Raw genomic sequence first — 24,432 nt, 5'->3', positions numbered from 1 at the left:
CAAGCCAGGTGCATCCCCTCCTCCTCCTTTCCCCACTGGGGCACCTTTGAGTGACTGCTGGCTTCATTGCCAAAGCCGTCTGTGAACAGAGCTGAAGTTCCATTCGTAACAAGCTGATGCCAAAAGACCACATCTTAAGTCTATTTATAATTTTATCCAATGATTATATTATCGGGTAATTTAGGTGAAATGGGTCTTGTTCCTTAAAGTGGCATTTGGGTGGCCAGTGATGTGATGTAGGCAGAGTTCAAATGAGGCCTGATGTTTGAACATGTGTGATTAGGAGGCTCATTGTAAAGAGTCAAGACCTGCTTAGAAGCAGCCAGTGGCCATCAAATAGGTGTTCTTTTCATCCTGTTTTGTAACCTGTTTTTGGTAGATCGGTAAACCCAGAAAGAGAGACTTGTAAGGCTGATTGTAAATATCCCCCGATGTTAACAGTTTTTGGATCAGAAACTCTGAGGGTAAGTGTTAGGCTTCACCTCGATTCTCAGCTGCACTGGATGCAGGAAGCTTCTGTCAGCTCCCACTCCCTGTCCTGATATCATCTGGGAAAGATGCTTTCTTGTTTTGACCAAAGCTCAGTACAAAGGGCTTCCTTCATGGCTCAGATGGTAAAGCATCTGCCTACAATGCAGCAGACTTGGGTTTGATCCCTGGGTCAGGAAGATCCACTGGAGATGGAAATGGCAACCCACCCCAGTATTCTTGCCTGGAGAATCCCATGGATAGAGGAGACTGGCAAGCTGCAGTCCAAAGTGATGCAGAATTGGACTTGACTGCCCGACTAACACACAACATACACACAAGCATAAAGGAAATCTTGTTGAAGTTGAGAGAAATTTTTTAAGTGAAACCCCACCTCAGAGTCTGTGCTGTTGCTTAGAAATGGAGACATCCACTCCATAAATGTATTTGGAAATGGAAGTTTTGTTCTTGAGACAAGACTTCCCTTCCTTAGACTCCAAGGCCCCTTTCCGCTATGAAGGTGATTGTTTTGTTTCCATCCACCTGTTTTCCAATGATAGTAAAGATGGAATTGTCCATTTATCCCTTCCATCTTTGGGGATAAGTGACTGTCTTGGCTGCCGTAAAGAAATTCCACGAGCTGAATGGCTTAGACAATGAAAATGTGTCTTCTTACTATTATGGAGACTGGGAAGTATAAGATCAGAGTGCTAGCTGATTCAGTTCCTGGTGATTCTCTTCCTAACTTGCAGACTGCCACCTTCGCCCTGTGTCCTCCCCTGGGGGAGAGGGAAAGAGAGCTTTCCGGTGGCTCCTCTTATAAGGACGCTAATCCTCTTAGACGAGGGCTCCACCCTTCTGAGCTCACTGAACTGTAATGACTTGCTTACCCCAAACTCAGTCACATGGCGATTTGGGGCTTCAACGTATAGGCATTTTGCAGGGACACACAATTCCATCCATAAGCCGTGTAATCAGGGAGAAGATGAGACCCAAGGCAAGAGACTGGGAGGTAACCAGACCACCCTGTGTCTCCCTAGCATCTAACAGCTGAAGGCGGCTGTTGCTTTCCTGGGCTTCTTGCCATGTTCCCTGCCTGGTCTTGCATCCTCCCGGGTGGTGAGGTGAGCTGGGGAGACCTGGACTGGAACGCAGGCTCCTGCAGCTCCCCCACTAAGCAGCCCCCCTTTTCTTCCGTTTCTTTGGCCACCTGCCGTGTTCCTCCAGAGTCTTGCCTTGCCCTCAGTTCCAGGCAGTGGGTGATGGGGCAGCCGTTGCCTGTCCAAGCCTCCAGTGGCTTTTTCATATGGAAGGAGTGTGTGTGTGTGTGTGTGTGTGTGTGTGTGTGTGTGTGTGGTTGCTTCATTTGTGCATCTGTGTAACACTTAAGATACATATGTTTTCAGACGTACATATATTACACCCTTTGGAGTTTAGTTTTTAAACAGTAAATACTAGGAAGTGTTTTGTCACTCACTTGTATCCAACTCTTTGTGATTATACATGGACTGTAACCCGACAAGCTCCTCTGTCCATAGAATTTTCCAGGCAAGAATACTGGAGTGGGTTGCCATTTCCTTCTCCAAGCAGTTTTTGCAATCCAGGGATCAAATCCTGTCTCCCACCAGGAAAGCCCCATATACTAGGAAGAGAAGACTGCAATCCACTATGGAAAACCAAGAGTAAGCTTACAGTCTTCATTATTTCTATTTTCCCTCCATAAATTTATATGTAAACCTGCAGTAGAGCATGTTTAAAAGATTTACAACTCAAATATAACTAGGTCGGATCCAATTAGTTTTATTTCTTAAGCAACTTGTTATCATCGACTATTCTAGAATATTTTTAAAATTTCAGCTTTATCGGAGTTTAATTGAAATAAATTTGTAAGATTTAGAAAGTGTCTATTGTAGGACTTCTGTGTATATGAAAGGATCTCCCTGCCTATCTAGTTAATTAGCACATCCATTGTCTCACATTTCCCTTGAGGCTCAGCTGGTAAAGAATCTGCCTGCAATGCTGGAGACCTGGGTTTATTCCCTGGGTTGGGAGTATCCCCTGGAGAAGGGAAAGGCTACCCATTCCACCATTCTGGCCTGGAGAATTCCATGGGCTATACAGTCCAGGGACGGGGGAGCCTGGTGGGCTGCTGTCTACGGGGTCATACAGAGTCGGACACGACTGAAGTGACTTAGCAGCAGCAGCATACATTCCATGGGGTGGCAAAGAGGCACAACTGACTGACTTTCACTTTCTTATTTTTGTGTGTGGTAGGAACATTTCATCCTTGGAAGAAACGTTATGACCATCCTAGGCAGCATATGAAAAAGCAAAGACATTACTTTGCCAGCAAAGGTCTGTCTAATCAAAGCTATGGTTTTTCCAGTAGTTATGTATGGATGTGAGAATTGGACTATAAAGAAAGCTGAGTGCCAAAGAATTGATGCTTTGGAATTGTGATGTTGGAGAACATTCTTGAGAGTCCCTTGGACTGCAAGGAGATCCAACCAGTCCATCCTAAAGGAAATCAGTCCTGAATATTCACTGGAAGGACTGATGCTGAAGCTGAAACTCCATTACTTTGGCCACCTGATGCAAAGAACTGACTAATTTGGAAAGACCTTGATGCTAGGAAAGATTGAAGGCAGGAGGAGAAGGGGCCAACAGAGGATGAGATGGTTGGATGGCATCACCGACTCAATGGACAAGAGTCTGAGTAAGCTCTGGGAGCTGGTGATGGACAGGGAGGCCTGGCGTGCTGCAGTCCATGGGGTTGCAAAAGGACACAACTGAGTGACTGAACTGAGGAGCATTTAAATTCTACTCTCTTTGCAGATTTCAATGTCAACTATAGTCACCATGTCATCCACTAGACCCTCAGATCTTATTCATCTTATAGCTGAAAGTCTTTACCAACTTCTATTTCCCCACCCCCACCCCAGCCCTTGGCAACTACTGTCCTGTTCTGTTTCTATGACTTTGACTTTTTTTTTTTTTTTAAAGATTCCATGTATAAGTGATACTGTGCAGTATTTGTCTTTTTCTGCCTGTCTTATTTCATTTAGCATAGTACCCTCCAGGGCAAAAATATGGTAGAATATTTTTAATACAGATAACAAGCCTCACCTTTATTTTTGAAATCTGGATACCTATATTCACTAAAAAAGACATTCTTTTCTTGCAGTTGGGAAAAAGACTAAAAGTGTATTTCTGAGTTATGTCAACAAAAGAGAATCACTGAGTTACAAAACTTAGACTGGGTACAGGTAGCCAGCAAATTGGGCAAAACTATAATCAGACAAACAAAAACCAGGCAGCAAGGGCCCTCCAGGTTGTTCAGAAAAGAAACCATAATTTCTGAATTACTGTAAACAGAGAACTTAAGCAGAAAATGGAAATAGATTCTCAGGCTCCAAGGGCACCTGAGACACCAGGTTGGGAGTGCAGTTGAGGTCTGTGATGTTACCTGAACCTGGTCTGGGGCTCAGACACCCTCTCTCTCCCCCTCGTGGGCCTGCCTTCTTTCTTCTAACTGCCGACCTGCATTCCTGGCTTCGCCAGGCCTCGTGGAAGGTGGAAGATGCCCATCCTGGGACATGAGCCCAGAGTCACAGCTGTGCCCCCAGGAGAGAGGCAAGGTCATGTTCTCAGCTGCAGTTCCAGATCCCCGAAAAGGTTCTCCGATTGGCCCAGGTGCGCTCAGCCCGCCCTCTGTCTCCGCGCCCCAACCCCTGCCCTCCGGATGATCTGGAGGTGCCCCTCCTGCTGCCTCGTTTTGTTTGTCTGCTTATAGTTTTGCTCAATTTGCTGGCTACCTGTGCCCATCCTCAGTTTTGTGAGGCTGAATTTCTAGGATCGTCTTATAGAAGATGAGGATGAAATGGAAGGGAGAACTGGGGTTCATATCCCTCATTTATCCCGGCAGCTGATGGCACGGTCAGTGCCTAATGGGCTGTTCAGGTGGGTTCTTAAGTCAGATAAGAACTAGCAGATTCAGCTTGCTCCCTTGGTGTCCCAGTGACACCTTAGACTGTTAGATAAACTTCAGTGTTAGTTGGAATTTGAATTGTAAATAAAACTGTCCTAAAGCAGTCATTTAGTCAGAACTCCTCCAACAGTTACCTTCAAAAAAATGCAGTCACTGTTCTCATCCCTTTTTCTGTTTTCTTCTTTTTTTTTGAAAATTCATAGCATTAATTTTTATTTTTTTGGTATTCTATATATTTTATTCATTGTTCTGAATTCATTATTATATTTAATTCATATAAGCCAAGAAAGTAGGCTGGTTGATATTTTATACCTAGCACAGTACAATATATATATGTTTTAGTTGACAGTAGTTGGCTTATAATATTGTATTCGTTTCAGGTATACGGCTTCAGACTCTTTTCTTTGCAGGCTATTACGAGATATTGAATATAGTTCCCTGTGCTGTAGAATAAACCCTTGTTAATCTATTTTACATATAGCTGTGTGTTATCTGTTAATCTCATATCCCTAGTTTATCCTTCACTGTACCCTTTCCCTTTTGATAATTATAAGTTTGTTTTCTATGTCTGTGAGTCTGTTTCTGCTTTATAAATAAGCGATTTGTATTATTTTTTAGATTCCATATATGAGTGATATGTAACATTTGTCTTTATCTGGCTTCATTTAGTATGATAGATCTAGGTCCATCCATACTGCTGCAAATGGCAGCATTTCATTCTTTTTATGGCTGAATAATACTCAATTGTGTATATGTCCTGCATCTTTATCCATTCATCTGTTGGTGAACATTTAAATAGCTGCCATGTCTCGGCTATTGTTAAGTGATGCTGCTATGAATATTGGAGTGCGTGTATCTTTTTGAATTAGAGTTTTCATCTTTTCCAGGCATATATTCTGGAGTAGGACTGCTGGATCATTTGATAACTGTTTTTAGTCTTTTACGGAACCTCCAGACTGTTTTCTGTAGTGTCTGCACCAGTTTACATTCCCACCAGCAGTATAAGAGGGTTCCCTTTTCTCTACACCCTCTCCAGCATCTATCATTTTGTAGACTTCTAACCAGTGGTCATTTGACCTGTGTCAGGTGGTACCTCATTGTAGTTTTGATTTTCATTTCTCTAGTAATTAGCAATGTGGAGCATCTTTTCATGTCCCTGTTGGCCATCTGTCTTTCTTTTTTGGAGAAATGTCTATTTGAGTCTTCTGCCCATTTTTTGATTGGTTTGTCTTTTTTGATACTGAATTGTATCAACTGTCTGTATATTTTGTAAATTAAGCCATTATTGGTGACATCATTTGCAAATATTTTCTCCCAGTATGTAGGTTGTCCTTTTGTTTATGATTTCCTTTGCTGTACAAAAGCTTATAAGTTGGGTTAGGTCCCATATGTTTATTTTTGCTTAATTTCCAGAACAATTAAATACTCAAGAACCAGAATAGAATTTAGTCACCTTTGTATTTATAACTACTATACCTTCTGAGCTGCATCACAGATTAACTGTGTCTACAGAATTTCCTATAAGTCAGAGTCGTAGCACTTGATTAATATGTTCAGTGTACTAGGAAAGTTTGCTCTTGAGGTCTGTGATTTAAGGGTTACAGTAATCCTTTATTTCACCTATAAATTTGAGTTTTGGTATAGTCTTGGTTGCTAAGATGTTTTCTCGGTTCCAGGTGACGCTTTTCTTTGTTCTAGTTTGTGGCTTGGAAAGAATAAAGGCTCAAGTTGCTTTCAGACTTTATTGCCTACCCTTTCTTGAAGGAAATCCCATTTTCAGGAGGAAATCTTCCTACATCTAAACCAACCTGTGTATTTTGGCAGTACAGACAAGGAAAGCACAGTTCTTACTGCTCCTTATGTAAGATTTATTTTGTAGTGGATAACCTGGGTATTCAGAGTTTTCACATTTAATTTATAACTGTCTGCAAATTGTTACCAAGCTGAAATTCATGATTCATCTGTGGATTCTGAATAGTTTGATGTAACAGTGATTTGACATTTTCTGGAGTCTACTTTTGATATGTAACTTTTAGAGAGCTCTTTTTCTAATGCCTTCAAAAGAAAACAGTTTACTACCATCAGAAAAAATATGGACCTCACTGGTCTATTTTTTTGTGGTCAAAACATGTTCACCAAACCTGCTGTGTGTTTTGACCATCTTCCATGACCTGACTTACACAACCATTCTCTTCTCAAACTCCTTTCCTTTTTCAAGCCTTTGGGCCAGTAAGACCCTTGTAAGCATGAGGTTCCAGTGGGCTGGACCCCATTCCGAGGGTCATCAGGGTCTGTGCTTCTGTCACCATCCAAGGCAGACTCTCCCACCTGTTGGTTTCCATGACTCTTGGCTGCCTTCCTACCAATCATGCAGGGCCTCCTGGGCCTCTGCTTGTTGAGATGTTAACATGTAATTGAAGTTTCTTAGCCAGACTGGGTAGAGAAAGTGAAATGGATACTGGTAAAGCAATTCTGGACACTTTGTCGTGAACCATTGAGAGCTCATGAAGGTTTCCCAGCCTGGTTGGCAAATAACTTAGAAGGAACATTTGTGAAAATGAAAAAAGAATTGCTGGCTATGGTGTGGCCATTATTATTATGGAATAATAAACAGCACTCTCTTGAAACCTCATGATGTTGTGGGGCTTCCTTTAGCGCGTTGCAACAGCTGTGCCAGTCCTGTGTGTTTTCTATTTGTCCTAGAAATCCTTGACACATACGATTTTTATTATTTTTGCTTGCCAAGGAACACATGCTTCGGTAGAAGGTCAGCACTGGGGAGTGGTCCTTCCATCCTTTTATCCACGCTTCAGAGCGCCTCTTCCTGGGAAATCGAGTTTCCATAACACAGCCCAGGGTGAACAGGAATTCCTTGGCTGGTGGCTTTTTCTTTCCAGGCCTGGGAGGGATCCTGGCAGAAACCCACAGAAGGCAGCAGGGAGAAGCTGTGGGGAGGACAGAACCGGCATTCTTGTGGCTGTCCAGGCGACATTCCTCGAGCAGGCAGTGTGTGGGGCCCTTGTGGTGGATTGCTGTTCAGAACCGTTGAACATGAATGTGGCAGAAACGCAGCTGGAGGAGTAAGAACCCAGGATTTAGATGTTTGTCAGATTTTAGGAGCATAGAATTAGGTCAATCATAAAATTAAATGAGCTCTAGCAAGTGATAACAGTAGCTTTTAAAAGCATTATTATAGTATAAAATTCATACAGAAGCATGCCCAGATCACAAGGTGGACAACTCAGGTGTCCTTCACCCATATCAAGCAATAGATGTTCATACCCACCCCCAAGTCTCTCTGGATCATTGCTTCTCCCCTGGGTAGCCACTATCCCTATTTGTAACACCATTGATGAGTATGGCAAGTGGATTTGTAATCGGTGGCATCCATTACAATCATCCTTTGTTATCCACAGGGGATTGGTTTCAGGATCCCCGCCTCCAGATACTAAAATCCACGGATAGTCATGTCCCTTATATAAAGTGGCTGAAGACAGTCAGCTCCCCATATCCAGTGTTGGTTGAACTGGCAGAAGTGAAACCCGTGAATTTGGAGGGCCAACAGCATATGTTCTTTTGTGTGAATTCTTTCATTGGGCCTTATGTTTGGGAGATTGGTGCCTGGCGTCACTCTGGATGCAGTGTGTTCATTCTGATTACTGGAATAAACACCGCAATTTATTCATTCATTCTATTGATGATGCCTTGTTTCTAACTTGGGCCTATTGCACTGTCTGTTGCTGAATGTATATGCTGATTTCTGATGCATGTTTATGAAAATGCTGGGTCTCTGCCTATGTTCCACTTAGAAACTGTCTAGCAGTTTCCCAAAGGAGTGGTACCTACCTCATTTCCCAGGAGTTCTGTCCACTCCATGTCCTCACCCACATTTAGTATTGTCTGTCTTTCTCACACTAATACACTTTTCAAAATGTTTTTAATTGTGGTAAAATATATGTAACGTAAAATTGACCCCTTTGACCCTTTTGAATTGTACAGCCAAACCCTAGAACTGTTTTCATCTTACAAAGCTGAAGTATGTTTGTGAGCATCCAAAGCCCTTAATATCAGGTGAAGTGCCTTGGAGGGGTTCATCATACTAGAATTTAGTGATCTCTTTGGGGTGGTGACCAAAATGACTGTGATGAATCATAGTACTTTATTCTTTCAGCTGGGAAACATTGAAGGGATTTATTCTCTCCATAAACATAATTCATTTGATAGTCTCTTTCCCCTCGGGGCCAAAAATTGGATCCAATTTATGGAAAATCCCAAACTGTAGGCCTCCTCCTCCTTCAGTCCTTTTATTACTAATCCTACTAATCTTTAGATCTTTTTTTTTCAGAGGTCTCTTTACTGTCATATGTTTTCAATTCTGTCCCTTCTTAGACTTCACTAAGCTTTAGTGGAACTTCCCCCCCCCCCCCCAAAGTGGCAAACCTCGTGACCTTTACATAGTAATGGTAACATTTTTTTATTTTAGTGGTGGTGGGGGATGATGTGTGGAAGAGAGTATGAAAAGATCTTGAGTTCTGGATGCTGGGGGACAAATCGGCACAGTAGGAAACCCGCTGTCTCCTACTAGATAAATATTTACTCAAGATAGAGATCGCCAGGCCATTTGTAGGTTTGGTTGTACACATCGTTTGTGGGCATGTGCACACATGTGTGCAGGTCACTGTTAATTAACAGATCGGTTTCATTCCTTCTGAGTTTCTTGTACCATGTTGCTTCAAGTGACTTTCTGTTTTCCCACTAGATCTCACTGTCTTCGCATCTGATGGTACCTGAGCTTATCTAGATAGAGAATATCCTGCCTCATGTGATGTCTTATAGTTGTAACCTTCCTCCTGAAGCCCACACCTTCTCTCTCATCTCATATATCTTTAAACCCCGTTGAAGGTGGCAGCTCATTGCTTTCCACGACAGACTGTTATGCAGTTGAATGCTTTTACTTTGGAATACTCGTTCTCTTTAAGCTTAAAATCTCCTTTTCTATAATATTTTTTCCTTTCTCTCGTTCTCTGAGTCTCAGCCTTGTCTGAGACTCTGGCTGAACCAGCAGAGCGCCTCTCTGTTATCAGCCTCAGCGTCAGCTGCGCTTGAGTTTGGACTCAACAGTTGAGTCCACAGTATTTGTCGTTGGAATGGTCCAGGGTTTGCTCTCCTGGTGCCGTTCTTAGGAAGTGGAGAGCGAGGTGTTGTTAATGTTGCTAATGTTAAATTTTCTTGGCCAGCTCCTGTTTCTGCTGCCTGCTAAATCTTGGTGTCCCTTAAATCTGTTCATGAATCTTTCCATATTTCGTGATCACCTGTCTGCAGGAAGCAGATGTGTCCTTCATGAATGGTCGAATTTCAGATAATACAAGTAGTTTCCCTCCCACTTTTCTTCTTTCAAATGTAAAATTTGTTTTGGATATGGCCCCCAAGGGTCTTAGTTTGGGCTGCTGTAATAGATACCATAGTGGCTTAAACAAAAGAAATTGACTTCTCACAGTTCCAGAGGCTGGGAGATCCAAAATCAAGGTACTGGCAGATTTAGTGTCTGGTGAGAACCCAGTCTTGGCTCATAGACGGTTGCCGCCTTCTCCCTGTGTCCTCACACACAGGATGGGACCAGAGAACTCTTGGGGGGCCTTCCTTAAAAGGGCACTAATCCCATTCATGAAGGCTCCACCTCCCTGTACCATCACAGTGGGGATTAGATTTCAATGTATGGATTTTGGGTGAGTTTCCATGGTGGCTCAGGCAGTAAAGAATCTGCCTGCAATGCGGGAGACCCAGGTTAGATCCCTGGGTCGGGAAGATCCCCTGGAGAAGGAAATGGCAACTCAGTCCAGTATTCTTGCCTGGGAAATCCCATGGACAGAGGAGCCTGGTGGGCTACAGTCCATGGGGTTGCAGAGTTGGACACAACTGAGCAACTAACACTGTCACTTTTCACTTATGGATTTTGGGAGGACACATACATTTGATTTTTTGCACCAGGCAGGTTGAGTTTATGCATTTGGTGTTGCACTGGGAGAAATTATTTCCTATATTTCAACAGCTGTTTTCCCATGAGTACTGAAGCAGTAATTCTAGAAATATATATATCTATTTTAACATTATTAGATCCATCTGTATACTCAGTTTATTATCAGTCTGATTAATAAAACTATTGATCTTTCCTCCTCTCTCTCTCTCTCTCTCTCTCTCTTATGCACTGTTCTTAGTGGTATTTGGGTAACCACACGATGTTCCTAAATGTGAAAACTTCTGCTTGCTTCATTGGCTCGCTGATTAAATTCAGGTTAGACTGGTCATTTTGGAGTAAACGGTCTTATCGGCACTCTGCCAGCTTCTTTATTTGTGAACTGTTGCAGACTTCTAGGTGAAGGGTTACAAGCTGAGATCCAGGGAAAATGGTAGGCTTACCTATCTTGCTATCGTACCTGTGAAGGCAAAATCAGGTTCCTTCAATTCAAAATTACAAATCTGTCAAATGTCATTTGACAAATTGGAGACGTACCTTCTTGAACACATGCTCAGAAGATCCTTCAAGCATATATATCTTACTATTTGTAGCATTTCCAGCTTGGCCTTACTAGAGCCCATCCTACAGGAAGAATGTGTAGCTGGGGAGTTGACATAACGTAGTGTGTTGGTTAGAGTTAATGTCTTGTGTGTTTAAAAAAAAGTAAAAGCTGGAACCACTGAGTCTGAAAGCTGTGCCTTGTTCCTAGTACCCTGAAAGAGCCACCGGGCATTTCAGTAGAAAAAACAGAGCTTGTTTCATCGCTGCTCTTCATAGATTTGTCTGACAGGCTTGGAGGCACATTGGGCTTGAAACGGAGCTGTTAATGATATAATAAATGCTTTTGAAATTCTTCCATCAGGCAATCCATCAATAGATGACTGCTTTGAAAAATGAATGAAAATCAAACATAAAGACACAAATGGCTCCCTCTACTTTGCAATGAATAAACACACGCCAAAGAACGTTCAAGCTCATGTGTGTTGCCTGCTTTTACTGTTTTATTTATGCTTTCTACTTTCGTTCTCTGCAATTAATAAACCAGCCTGGCCTCTAGTATCCTTAAGGAAGGAAAGATTCATTTTCACAGGCTCCGACTTGGAGATTTAGTCTTCCTTGCTTTCTTTTCTGTTTTCAAACTGTGGTTAAAAACATATAAAATTGTCCATTTTACCCATTTTTAAGTATATAATCTGGTGTGTGTGCGTGTGTACTCAGTCATGTCTGACTCTTTGCCACCCATGGACTATAGCCCACCAGGCTCCTCTGTCCATGGGATTCTCGTACTTGATCAAGAACACTGGAGTGGGTAGCCTTTCCTTCTCCAGGGGATCTTCCTCACCCAGGGATTGAACCTGCATCTTGTGCATTGCAGGCGATACTTTGTCACCCGGGAAGCATTAAGTATATTCACAATGCTGTAAAACTCCTTTCCAGAACTTTCTCAACTTGCAAATCTGAATCTTTATCTCCCTACCCTCTGATAACCACTGTTCTGCTTTCTGTTTCTATGAATTTGTTCTCTGCTTTGCTTTCCAAATACTCATTTCTGAGTCTTCCCTCTGCTTCCGTGCAGTTTTGGCTAATCATGCCTTTAAGGAAGAGAGAACCATCCGTAATTTTCACAGAGGTTTTGTAAAATAGAGCCAGCATATACCCACTAGTGTAGGGAGCTGTAATTAGCATTTCTTTTGGCATCACTGTTTAAAATATGTTAAAGTCATCTTGCATGGTGAACTAAGAAATTAGGTGGTGAAAGGCTGATCCAGCCTTTAAAAACTAGACCTTTTTTCTGTCTTTCTCAGCCAGAATGAGTCTAACTATTCAGTTTCTAGGCAAACCTGTGAACTCTATTTCTTCTTATCAGTGTGTGTTTTAATTTTCAACAGACGACAGACTCTTAAAAACATGCTTATTGACTTCCAGTATTGTATTCTAGTTTATTAAACTAGTGCTTTAGCACTAATGTAATAATTTACAAATTTGGACACAATGCATTTAACGAGTCCACCCCATTGATAGTATGCTGTCATCCTGAATAACCCCAAATTAAGGGGAGCTCACTGAGACTTCAGTTTGCACATCCCTTCGTGTCTGTCCCCATTGCAGGTGAATGCTCCGAATGTTACTAAACTATAGCGGACAGTTCTTGTTGTTTCTGTTTTTCAGAAACTTGTGTATATGTTTCCAATATGGCTTTTCTCTCAATGGTTACGATGGGAAGACCATAGACTGCTCACAATACTAAATTAGAATTGGGCAGGATTCTGTATAAAAGATATAATCTCTACCTGTGCTTTTTATTATAGATCTTACATCTATTTGCCTTTTATTTTCCCACCACTCACTCTGAACAGCTGTGATGGTACAGAAAGTGAAGTATCACTAAAATGAGGATTGCTCGGATGTTCTTTGGGGTTTGGCCAAAAAGTTTGTTCAGGTTTTTCCATAGGACGTTACAGAAAAACGCTAATAAACTTTTTAGCCAACCCCATAGCTTCAAATCAGGTATTGTCACAGGGGGCTTGCAACAAGCCAACATCTGAGAGCCAGTGTGAATTAACAAAGAATGCACCAAACCCAGGGTGTCTTTCTCTGTACCAAATTTTGAAATACTCTGACAGGAAATTAGTGAACCAGTTCAGAAGAAAACTGAAAAACCAGTACTGCATCAGGAGTTGCCAGCATGTTGGTACAGTCTCTGAACAGCATCACAGGGATGCAAACCCTCCTTTTCGTTCACTTGTTTGGTGGTGTTCAGTCACTAAGTTGTGTCCAACTCTGCCACCCCTTGGACGGCAGCACACCACACGTCCTTCCCTGTCTTCCACTAGCTCTCAGAGTTTGCTCAAACTCTCATCCACTGAGTCGGTGGTGCTACCTGACCATCTCATCCTCTGCCAGCCTTCTCATGTTGCCTTCTATCTTTCCCGGCATCAAGGTCTTTTCTGATGAGTCGACTCTTTGCATCACGTGGCCAGAGTATTGGAGCTTCACCTTCAGCATCAATCCTTCCAATGAACATTCAGAGTTGAGTTCCTTTAGCGTTGATGGGTTGGATCTCCTTGCTGTTCAAGGGACTCTTGAGAGTCTTCTCCAGCATGACAGTGTGAAAGCAGCAATTCTTAGGTGCTTAGCCTTCTTTATGGTCCATCTGAACATGACTACGGGAAAAACTAGCTTTGACTGGATGGACCTTTGTTGGCAAAGAGCTGTCTTTGCTTTTTAATTTGCTCTCTAGGTTTATCATAGCTTCACTTACACTCACTTATGTAGTATATTCAGAGAGGCCTCGTGGCCGATTGCTGTTTGTGATGTGACAGTCTTACTGTGTGGTGCACAGTGTTCTTCCCGTAGGTGTTTCTGACCCCCTGCGACTGTCATGTGACTATTTGTCATGCATTGTGTCCAGTTTGACAGATTTCCTGATCGGTAGAATGTGGTCTTTCATTTTCTCATTTTCCTTCTAACATTTCCCCTAAGGTTGACCTTTCCTGAATGGTCTCCATGTATGTTTTTTTGGAAGGTGTCCACTCTTGGAGCAACCATTTCTTGAAATCAGAATATGTTCTCAAACTGATTTTAGAATCCAGACCCCCGTTTTAGAGTTGTTTTTGTTAAGGACTGTGCTATTATGGTCTCTTTGTCAAAACTGCGGTTCTAAAATGATCTCATTCTCATTCATCCATTCAGCAAATCTTGACAAGCACCTTCTGTGTTTCATGCTGTTTTTAGTGAACAAAACAGATGAAAATGCATGTTCTGGCAGAATGTGTGTCCTTGCAGAGAGATTGCCGTGTATTGTATAAGGAACATGATGGGGAATTCCCTGGCAGTCCAGTGGGTAGGGCTCCGAGCTTCCACTGCAGGGGGCAGGGGTTCGATCCCTGGTCTGCGAACTAAGATCCCACATGCTGAGGAGCAGCCAAAAGGCAAATACAAGAGATAAGATGAAGAGATACATTGTTTTGGATGCTAGAGAGTGATAACTGAAGGTGAAAAATGAAAGAAATAGGCCAGAATAAGAGGTTGGAGGTGTGGGGGTAAATTGCAGTTTTAAGCTAGGTGCTCAGGGTCTGCCCTATTGAGGAGTTGACACTTGTGCAGATTCCCAAGACCTGAGGGAATTAACAATGAAGATTTCTGGGGAGAGAGCCTGTCAGGCAGAGGGAGCAGCCAGCGCAAAGGCCCTGAGGCTGCTGTTTTCCCGATGTGCTCAGAGTGGCTGCAGGCCAGTGAGCAAGGGGGAAAGCGGCTAGATTTGACCTCCTAGATGGCACTGGTGGTAAAGAACCTGCCTGCCAGTACAGGTAGATGAAAGACGCCGGTTCAATCCCTGGGTTGGGAAGATCCCCTGAAGCAGTGCATGGCAACCCACTCCAGTATTGTTGCCTGGAGAATCCCATGGACAGAGGAGCCTGGGGGGCTACAGTCCATGGGGTCACAGAGTCAGACACGACTGAAGCGGCAGCAGGCACACACATGGGTGATGGGGTGACCTGGTGACACGGGGTGGAACTGCCCCCTGGGACCTGGTTTTGCATTGTCAGGACTCTGGCTTTTACTCTGAGTTTTGAGCAGGGGAATGACAACATATAATTTCACCGATGAATTGTTTCTAATAGAACGGACTTGAGAAGCTATTCGGAAATTATTTATGTATTTATAAGTCAGATGGTAACCAGAAGTGACAGCAGTCAGAAGCAACAGAGAAATGCAAGGAATTGTCGAAAAAAAGTTTCAACAAGGTATTCAAACTGGTGAATTCCAGAAGAAGATCACAAAAGGGTAAGCTGCATGGTTTCCAGGTTCCTGAGTGCCACAAATACATGTGAGGTGTGTGTTCCTTAGAATCCTGTGGTAGGGAAGAGGGCAGGTTCCGTCTCCAAACTCTTCATTCTTGTGTGACTCTTGGGGATGCCTGGGATTAAAGAATGTGAACGATTTGATGTCTCCAGGTGAACCTGATCTTCAGGGTCCCTTTGGCATCATTGCTATACTGGAATTAGTTCCTTAATTACATCCAGGCTGGTAATCAGCATTCCTTTCTCTTGAAGTTTGTAAGAACTTAAAGAATCTGTATAGAATAATCTTGTGTGTCAGCACTGTTATACACTCAGGGAGCTTGTTGTCTGATACGTAAAGAGAAAATTCATCTTATTCAGACTTTGAGTCCTTCTAATAGATGTTAGTATTGTGAGATGTGCTTTCTGTAATTTTGTGGTATATGTATTTGTAAGTTTCTTTTGCTGAAGTCTGGGGTCTGTGTGGTCATATTTTGTCTTACTCTGGCAGCTTGCTGGCAGGACAGGATTGCTAACAACAGCAAACGCATACAGTTTTGGGGTTTTCTTTCTTTTTTTTTGCCTTTTAGTGTTTTCCTAGTTTGTACATCAATCTGTCTCCCCCACCCTTCCTCTAATATCAATAGATATGGATGCTCCAGCCCCTCATTGGAAGATAGCTGGAGGGTTTTCCTGGTGGTCCAGTGGTGAAGAATCCCCCTGACAGTGCAAGGGACACGGGTTCAATCCATGGTCTGGGAACATCCCACATGCTGTGGGGCAGCTAAGCCCATGCACCATACCCCCCGAGCCTGTGCCCTGGAGCCTGGGCTTTGCAACAAGAGAAGCCGCTGCAGTGAGAAGCCCACCGTGCGTTGCAACTAGAGCATAGTCCCTGCTTGCCACAGCTAGAGAAAGCCCACCCGCAACAATGAAGACCCAGCCAAAAGCTATAATAAAAAAAGAAGATAACTGGAATATAAGGGCAAATACGAATTTTGTTTTGTAGTGGTGAATGTGTCATGAGGCATAAACATGCTCAAGAGGGAGTCTGCATAGCTCCCAAAAGTTGGAAATAACTTGGGAAAAGTTTCCACTAAAAATGAAGGTTAATGGTTGACTATGATTTATTGAGTCTCTGCTGAACACTGGCCCTGGTGCTTGGCACTTGATGTGTGTTTCCTTCGTTTAGTTCTACCCGCCCCCTCTTTCCGGGACACCCTTCCTCCTTTGCTCAGAAGGGGCGATCAATGCCCAACCTGGGCCGTGCAGCCAGACATCGTGGTTGTAACCTGACCGACACCAGAGCCTGTGTTTCCCCACTGCTTGGCAACGTCTTCTCACACGGTTTTATATGTAATAGTGATGGTTTTTATCTATTGGAAATGTCACAAGTGTTAGATTCCCCTCTGTCTTTGTGATGAAATGCTTGCCTTTTTCTTACCCCTCACCCCTAAACTTATCAGTACCTTCCATATGCTGTCAGTGCTTGGGGGTATTTATTCCATTTATTTTTATCATGATGAAACGCACCGGAAATCAACGTATAAGATTTGCTATCTTTGTAGCATTTCTAAGCGTACAGTTCAGTGGCAGTAAGTGTCCACTCACATTCTTGTGCACCCGTCGCCACCATCCAGCTCCAGATCTCCCTCCTTTTGCCCAGACTGAGCTCTGTACCCGTTAATCAAGGGCCCCTCGTCCCCACTGACTCCCTGCCCCGGGGACCTCCGTTCTACTTTCGGTCTCTCAGATATGCATCTTGTATTTTTGTTATCGGCTTGCCTTGTTTCTTTTCCCTAAGTCTAGTGCCTCTGTGCTTCCTATTCATCCATGCTTTCCAGTTTTTCAGAGAAGTCCTCGCTCTTCGCCTGAAACTCTGACCTCCTTGCAAAATACATAAACCTGGGGCTCGAGTCCACCCCACCTCCATCACTTCCACAGTTAACAGACTCTGAAGCCTGGGAAGTACATCAGAAAGATGGGAAAATAGTAGTAGCAGCTTGTGGGGAATCTCAGTTCCCTGACCAGGGATTGAACCCTGGCCCCGGCAGTGAAACCACTGAGTCCTAACCACTGGACCACCCGGGAATTTCCCAGAGCCGAGGATTCTTATAGGATGCAGAAAGCGATGTTTTTGCCCTTTGATTTACATATTTTAAAATTTGAAAGCCTCTGCAGAAGAGAGAATTTTTAAATCCCTCTTCAAGATTGAGAATGTGGTTAGTTTTCATTTTCTAGAACTAAGTGGGGTTAGTTCTCCCCACTAACTGAAAGACATTAAAAATGTTTTCTGCTGAAAGTGTCTGTAAACATACAAAATGGTTTTTCTTTCACTTGACATTCTCAGAAGTTCTCCAAGAGCCTTGGTGATTGGTTTTGGGGAAGGCTGTGTTTCAGGAACACGATTGAAGAGCTGTCTGCACGTGAAGGAAAAAAACAAGAACTAAGAACCATAGGGGTCATTCGGTGACTTGGGTTTACAAAGTCTTCATCTATCTGTTAAAACTAAATTCAATCAACCATCTGCTTTTCTTCTTCCTTTGGGGTACTAATTTTGGAGGCTAAGGTATGATATTAGATGTATTTTCAGAGAGTTTAGGCACAAGGGGCTGAATGCACTTTTGAGGTTTAATTAGACTTTCGAGTCCAGGGAGAAAAGTCCCAAACTGCAGAGACAGAGGCGAGCAGATTTTTGCTGTTGGGAAGGGTCTGGTGCTTTTTCCTTAAAACCCTCTGGTTTACACTTGCCTCCTTCATTCCCTGTGGGATCCTTTGTCCGCTGTCTAGCTGGTATTTAAAGAAACAAAGTGTCAGTAAATCTTAGACTTCTTCATTTTCATCTACTTCGAAAAGTGATTGAAAGACAGTGAATTGTTCAACGTCAGGAGCAGACAAACCCTGCACTATGAGTAGCCAATTTCTGCATCAATATTTTTCTTTTTTTATTCACGTATAACAAGTTTGCACGAAAGCAGTAGAAATCCTTCACCTTATGTGTGCGCACGCACGCACACACACACACACACACATACACGATGTCTTGGGGTGAAGGAAGGTGGTGAGTTTTAACATAGCTGGATTGCAGCAAAGTTGCTGAAAGGGCCCTTTCTCCTTGCAGCCCAGAGCCGGGACTCTGAAACCCAAGCTGAAGTGTGTTTAATGATTACTCTAAACGCGGGGGCTCAGTGCGGAGGGAACAGGAGCGCAGTGTGGGCCCGCCAGACTACGAGCCCACCCTTGGACCGGTGGTGCCAAGGAAGAATTAGGCGTTTGTGCGCCCAGGAGATGGGCCGGCCTCCACATTTAGCTCCGTTCTCCCAGAATGAAAGCCTTGTCCTGGCTCCACAGACTCTGGTTTTACCGTGGTGGTTCCTGTTCTTGCTCTGCTTGGCATCTCAACAGCACGGAGATCACAGATCACGCTGTTCGCAGCCAAGGCTGCCACTGGCTCTGCTGTTGGGCTTTGAGTCGTTTCCTTCCTCCCCTCCTCCTCTCTCCTCTCCTTCCCTCCCTCCCCGTCCCCCTCCCCCATCCTCTCCCCCCTCCCTCCCCTTCCCCCTCCCCCATCCTCTCCCCCCTCCCTCCCCTTCCCCCTCCCCCATCCTCTCCCCCCTCCCTCCCCTTCCCCCTCCCCCCTCCCCTCCCCCCTCCTCCCTCCTCCATCCCGCTTTCTTCCATCCCCTCTTCCTCCCCCTCCGCCTCATCATAGCTAGTACCAGGGAGAGCTTGCTTTATTCTGGGTACCGTACTGTCCTCAGCTTTGCTATATACTGAGTTGTTTCATCTTCCCCACATTCTAGGAAGTGTTCCAGTCATGCACCCATTCTACAGAAGTGGAAACTGGGGCCCACAGACTTAACACATCCCAGGTCACAGTGCCTGAAGTGGCGCTATGGGATTTGCAAGAAGGCAGATGGCCCCCTGAATTTGTGTTCTTCATAATTTTATTACAGTGCTTCATTCAGCCCCCCCAGGGGCTGGAGACACAGCATGAGAAACATTCCCCCACATTTCAACTGTCTGATTTCTTGGTTAACTAAGGAGTCCTGCCTTCGCAGCAGGTCGCCGCTCGTTTAATGTGACACTCAGCCTGCCACAGGGGCTGTGTCATGCTACGGTCACACTAGCGATGTATCAGCCCATGTGCCCTACTGACCACCCTGGGTGCCCCGAGTTACAACACTGGCAAACGCAGCCTCTTCCCTTGGTTTTACCAGCATGTTTTCTCCAGGACTGTTTGTGTCCTCAAAACTGGGCTTGAAAGTCTTAGAGGAGAAAAGAGGGAAATACAGTCTTGGGAGCAGATTCTCTGAAGCTGCACTGAAATCTCAGCTCCACAGTGGGCATGCCCATGGTGCCAACTCCATGTCTCTCACCTGGGGTGTCCCTGGGGTACAGCCTAGGTGCGTCATGGGCGGGCAGAGGCACCCATCCACACACACACGTACCCCCACCCTGGGACAGGTGCATCTTCATTGTCTCCTCCTCGTCACACAGACATTATTAGTGATATCCCATAAGAGGATATGGTTGGGACTCTGTTCTGGCTTCCAGCCTATCGCCCAGAAGTCCTGAGCCCTTCCAATTCACTAGCATTTGTTTTTCTCATTAGTTTTGGGCTTCCCAGTGGTTTTAAAAAAAAAAAAAAAAAAAAACTCAGCTGGTAGCTCAGCTGGTAAAGAATCCGCCTGCAGTGCAGGAGACCCTGGTTCAATTCCTGGGTGGGGAAGGTCCCCTAGAGAAGGGCTAGACTATCCACTCCAGTGTTCTTGGGCTTCCCGGTGACTCCGACAGTAAAGAATCTGCCTGCAGTGCGGGAGACCTGGGTTTGATCCCCGGGTTGGGATGATCCCCTGGATGAGGGAGAGGCTACCCACTCCAGTGTTTTTGCCTAGAGAATCCCATGGACAGAGGACCCTGGCGGGCTGCAGTCCATGGGGTCGCAAGGAGTTGGATATGACTGAAGCGACTTAGCACGCACACAGGCTCCTTACTTTTAGGATCCCTTGTCTTTCCTGGTGTTCCCAAGTTTTCCAATGATTTGCCTTGAAATAGATGACACTCATTCATTCTGCGAGATACCCTCTGACCCTTTTTCAGTCTTGGAAACTTCCTTATGTTATTCTTGCATCATCCCCCTTCCCCTGGGGTCTCTCTGTTGCAGGGGTCCCAGGGTTAGTTCAGTTGCTGACCCTCTAAATGTCTCACCTCCACCCCTCGCTCCCATTCATTCGTTCGTCACCTGGTCTGGTTTCTAGGAGAATTTTCAACGGTGTCTTTAAACTCTCCCCATGACATTTTTGTTTGTGCTGTGCTTTTTTTTTCTAAGAGCTCTTTCTCGTTAACCAAATACTCCTTTTTATAACCTCCTGGGGTAATGTTCCTTATAAACTCTGAGCTATATGAGGATACAAATTACAGTGTTTTTTAAAAGTTTTTAACTCTACCCTGCAGCAGCGGAAGTACCTGGCGTCTCCCACTCCTGACCTTTTGGGGAGTTGTGTTCTCTTATTGCTGTGTCTCTTCTCTGTAATTAGACTGCAGTTTGCTCCTCTGTCATCTTCTAGAATTTGGGGGAAATCTGTCACCTGCTCTCTGTCTTCTCATTTTATCTGTTCTATGAATTTATTCCTTGTTTCATTCTTTTTTTTTTTTTTTTTAAAGCAAGGTTTCTTCTGGGTGTTGAGGTAAGCTGCAAGTATTCAGTCTGCCATTTTTAGCCACATCTTCTTTTATTTATTTACTTTTGGCTGGGCTTCCCAGGTGGCACTAGTGGTAAAGAATCTGCCTGCCAATGCAGGAGACGTAGGAGACACGGGTTCGATCCCTGGGTTGGGAAGATCCCCTGGAGGAGGAAATAGCCACCCGCCGCAGAATCTTTGCTTGGAGAATCCCGTGGACAGAGGAGCCTGGCAGCTACAGTCCATGGGGCCGCTAAGAGTCGGGCACGACTGAACACACACGTTTTTGGCTGCGCTGGGTCCTGGTTGCTTCGCGTGGTCTTTATCTACTTGCGGAGATCGTGGGGCTGCTGTGGTTGTGGTGCTCACCTTTGTCATTGTGGTGGCGTCACTTGCTGCGGAGCACAGGCTGTAGGATGTGCAGGCTGCGGGCTTCTGTAGTTGTGGTTCATGGGCTTAGTTGCCCTGTGGCACATGGAATCTTCCCGAACCAGGAATTGGACCCATGTCCCCTGCATTGGAAGGCAGATTCTTAATCACTGGACCACCAGGGAAATCCAAGAATCATCTTCCCAATCATTTCTCTCAGGCCCAGTCTGGCAGTAGCCTTGTAAAATTTCTAAGAAAAATGTATTTATGGATAGATCAGTGAGTTCCTAGGGGATTTCTCAAGTTGTATTCTTGGCCCTCTGCTTTATTCAGTGGCAGCTCCTGACTACATGCTGGGGGAGCCAGGAAGGGGGAGCCCTGGGTGAAGGGCTGGGATGGGGAGAGTGTGTGTGAACTGGGTGACCTCCCAGCCTGGACCCCGCCTCTCCCCACTCATGGGTAGAAGGGTCAAGAGACTAGGATATAAAAAGAATTTTGATTGTAGAACACAGCTCATATATAGAGCAGCAACAGGGTTTTCCTGATAGCTCAGCTGGTAAAGAATCTGCCTACAATGCAGGAGACCCTGGTTTGATTTCTGAGTTGGGAAGACCCCCTGGAGAAGGGATAGGTTACCCACTCCAGCATTCTTGGGCTTCCCTGGTAGCTCAGACGATAAAGAATCTGCCTGCAATGCACGAGACCTGGGTTTGATCCCTGGGTCGAGAAGATCCCCTAGAGGAGGGCATGGCAACCCACTCCAGCACTCTTGCCTGGAGAGTCCTGTGGACAGAGGAGCCTGGCGGGCTACAGTCCATGGCGTCTCAAAGAGTCGGACACAGCTGAGCGACTAAACACAGCACAGTAACAGGAAACAGAGGAACACCTTTTAATAATTAGCAGGAAAAAATCAATCACCGCCTATCATTAGTCTATTCCTTACTGAGTTTATTTGATTTTTTGAGTTGGGGGAATGTTCAAGGCCAGGATGTTTATCTTATCCCCAGTCCACTAATCCTGTTATCAGTTCACTATAATCTCTTCACCTACAAGGGTCATCATGTAACTGTGTGATCTCTGCCCCCATGTGCCTGAAAGGTCGGTAACAGCCCCATGGAAGGTGGCCGTATGAGTTGGCTAGGGCCGCTGTAACAAAGAACCACAAACTGGTGGCTTGAAACATCAGAAATTCCTTCTCCTGCAGTGCTGGAGGCTAGAAGTTCAGAATCCAGGTACCAGCAGGGCCACATTCCCTCTGAGACTCGGGGGAAGACCCTCTGCCAGCCTCTGGTGGGGGCCGTCCATCCTTGGCGGGCCTTGGCTCACCACCACATCACTTGTCTCTGCCTCGGTCATGACATGTGTGTCTATGTGTCTGTCTTCACACCATCTTATAAGGACATCCATCATGTTGGGCTCGGGCCCACCCTAATGACCTCAGCTTCACTCAGTCACCTCTGCAGAGACCCTGCTTCCATTCACAGGGACCATGAGTTAGGACTTCATAGCTTTTTTTTTTGTTTTAATAGTATTTCTAGCTTTTTGTTTCAATTATCTTCAAAATTACAGAATTGCAGTAGTACAAAGATGTCTCAGGTACTCTTGGCCCAGAATAACAAATTGTTGATTTTTTATCATATTCTCTCTTTTTCTCTCAGTCTCTCTACACACACACACACACACTCTCTCAGATGAACATTATTTTTGTCTTAACCATTTTAGAAGTTAGGTATCATTTTTCACTTTATCCCTAAATATTTCAGATCTGTTTCCTATGGACAAGCACATTTTCTTATATGAACACAGTATGGTTATCAAATTCAGAAAATTTAACTTGTATATACTGTTTTACAATTTACGTTCCATTTGCAAAATTTGTTAGTTGCCCCAAAGTTGTTTTGTTTAAAGCAGTCTTTCCTCCTTATTTCAAAATTCTATCCAGGGTCAAACTGGAACTGCATATTGCCTTTATTTAGTTATTTATTTTTTACCATCAGTTCACTTTATTTATTTATTTATTTTTGAGACACATTTCAGCACATAACAGAAGTTTTGGTATTTTTTGCTATGGTTGAGTCTCAAGCTTGAAGTTATCGCCAAATGGAGACTGGAGCCAGAGACCTCCAAGTGGGCCAGCCCCGCCTGGTGAGTGAGTGAGTGAGTGAGTGTTAGTCACTCAGTTGTGTCCGACTCTTTGCGACCCCTTGGACTTGTAGCCCACCAGGCTCCTCTGTCCATGGGATTCTCCGGGCAAGCATACTGGAGTGGGTAGCCGTTCCCTTCCCCAGGGGATCTTCCTGACCCAGGGATCAAACCCGGGTCTCCTGCACTGGGCGGGTTCTTCACCATCTGAGCCGCCAGATGAGCCCCATGTCCATGGACCGATGTGCCTGGCACCTTGCTCTCAAAGCAGAGCCTTTGCAGCATCCCTGAGAGCTTCTTAGACGTGCAGACTCTCAGGGTTCACCACCGTCCTCCCGAATCAGCCCCTGGAACTTACCAGGGTCCTCAGGTGATCGCTGGGCCCACAGATGGGAGAGGCACTGCCTTGGTCACTTCCAGTGGAATTCTAGGGCAGAGGAAGCCTACCCAACTCTGGACTCCGCCCTTGGGGACACAGTCACACACACAGCAGCACATAGATGGGCTTTCCATCCCGCCACAACGCAGAGACATGCCCCTGGGGCTGGGCAGTGGGACGTCCTCCTCACTGTCAGCCCGTCCCCCTGCCCTTTATTCTACCAGCTAGCACTTCCCCATCGCAGTGGAAGCTACGGTACCAGAGAACTTGTGTTCCGTGCCAGGCTCTTGGCTACATACTTTGCAGACAAGAGTTTTCTTTCTTTCTCCCATGGACTCTAAGGGGTCGACAGTATCCAGTCCTTTCATGACCCCATGTACCTTGGGCATGTACCATGTACCTTTCACGACTCCATGTACATTACGAAAAGCAGGGTGTCCCCGCTTTCTGTAATTCTTTCATGGCCACCCCAACTCCCAGTGGGGCTGTATTTGGAATAAGGAGGTGGAAGTAAGGCCAAATGAGGTCTTAAGTGTGTAGCCCTGATTGCACAGGATTAGTATCCTTCTAAGAAATGACATCAGAGTGTGCATGCACTTTGC

At 44.7% G+C, this 24,432-nt stretch overlaps 1 protein-coding gene and 1 long non-coding RNA gene across 2 annotated transcripts in view; one reads left to right on the top strand and one right to left on the bottom strand.

Moving 5' to 3' along the window:
* Nucleotides 1-24,432, top strand: part of FARP1 (FERM, ARH/RhoGEF and pleckstrin domain protein 1) — a 303,782-nt gene that overhangs the window by 167,178 nt on the left and 112,172 nt on the right. The gene's annotated exons all lie outside the window — the stretch shown is intronic.
* Nucleotides 19,182-22,156, bottom strand: LOC139036238 (uncharacterized). The gene is made up of 2 exons (XR_011488946.1): nucleotides 21,950-22,156; nucleotides 19,182-21,452 (listed from the first exon to the last, which is right to left on the bottom strand). It is a non-coding gene; the product is annotated as an uncharacterized lncRNA (long non-coding RNA).

The sequence above is a fragment of the Odocoileus virginianus genome, chromosome 8 (assembly GCF_023699985.2).
Source record: "Odocoileus virginianus isolate 20LAN1187 ecotype Illinois chromosome 8, Ovbor_1.2, whole genome shotgun sequence".
NCBI lineage: Eukaryota > Metazoa > Chordata > Mammalia > Artiodactyla > Cervidae > Odocoileus > Odocoileus virginianus.
This window is presented reverse-complemented; position numbering and strand designations above follow the sequence as displayed.